Raw genomic sequence first — 1,480 nt, forward strand, 5'->3', positions numbered from 1 at the left:
TAAATTTATTAATTTTATATTATATTAAAAGTTTAAAATTTAATTTTTTTTATTATTTGAGGCCAATCTAAAAGGCTCCTAAAAAAAAAAAAATTGGGTCAAATTATATATATATATATATATATATAATCATTGTTAGACCTAATTAAAATTTTATATAATTAGTCCAAACAAATATATATGATATAATGAGTCCAAATAGAATCTAATGTCAAGATTTTAATAGAATAAATAATTTTATCTTAATTTTTTGCCCTCTCCCTTCATCATATTTTAATTGAATAATTTTACCTTAATTTTTTTTCCCTCTCTTTATCATATTTTAATTGAATAATTTCGCCTTAGTTTTTTTCTTCTAATTTGTTATCAAATAATTAGTGGATTGTAATTTGTGTAGATTATAATTATGTTATTAGATATCATATTACAATAACAAAATCATTTTGTTATCAAATATCAATGAATTATGTTATTTGTGTTGATTATTGCTAAACTATAAAAGAACATGACCCTATTTTTTCTTTTTTGAGTCTTTGTAATGATTTTTTCGTATCTTATACGAAAATAAATTTTAATAATTATGTGTAACGAAACTTTTTGTAGCTACTAAATAATAAAAAAATTATTGATAACTTATTATTTTATCAGTAATTTTTTTATAAAAAAAAATGTACGCAAGAAAATCCCACTTTCAAAGCCCGCCTAAGGCTTCATAAATCTCAAGGCCGACTCTGGACACGACAACCGGCTAGATGACCGGCCAATTAGATGAAGCAATTGGAACACATCAGATCAAATCTTTACTCAAATTTAATGAAAATTTTGAATAAACATTGGAGTTACTCTTAAACACGCAGTTTTGTTTTCAGTCTTTTGATTTTATTTTTATATTTATTTTTTAATTAAAAATAAAATTTATTTGACATATAATTTCCATTTTTTAAAATTTTCAAAAACAAAAAAATATATATTTTCGTTTATTTTTAAAATAAGATTTCACACTTCTCTCATCTTCACCATTTCCGAATCTACCTCCAACATGTAGTGGCAACAACCCTTCACATCTGTACCATCCAACAACATTCCGGTCACTAACTTCAACAATTATTTGTGTCGCTAGTCACCATATCCAATGACCCTCTATTTTCGACCGCCATCTTCCATATTTCACAATTCATTTTTTCTTCAAAATATTCATGTACACAAATAAAATAAAATAAAAACTAAAAGTTATCAAACAAATGGGCCCATAAAGAATTCTTCTTCAGATAATACTTCCAGAATATGGTTGTTTTGGCCAAACATAAACACAAATTCTTCTACATAGAGCATAGTTTTTGTGTATTAGGACCAAATGCAAAGGAGGTTGATGTATTTACAAAAATACAAAATAATTGGGCATACATGTCTTGGCGCTTGGAATTATTTGATAGAACAATCAAAGAACAATATATCAAAATAATAATTTTGGCATGTGATA

Source organism: Camellia sinensis, chromosome 1 (genome assembly GCF_055761805.1).
Source record: "Camellia sinensis isolate YWXY chromosome 1, ASM5576180v1, whole genome shotgun sequence".
Lineage (NCBI taxonomy): Eukaryota > Viridiplantae > Streptophyta > Magnoliopsida > Ericales > Theaceae > Camellia > Camellia sinensis.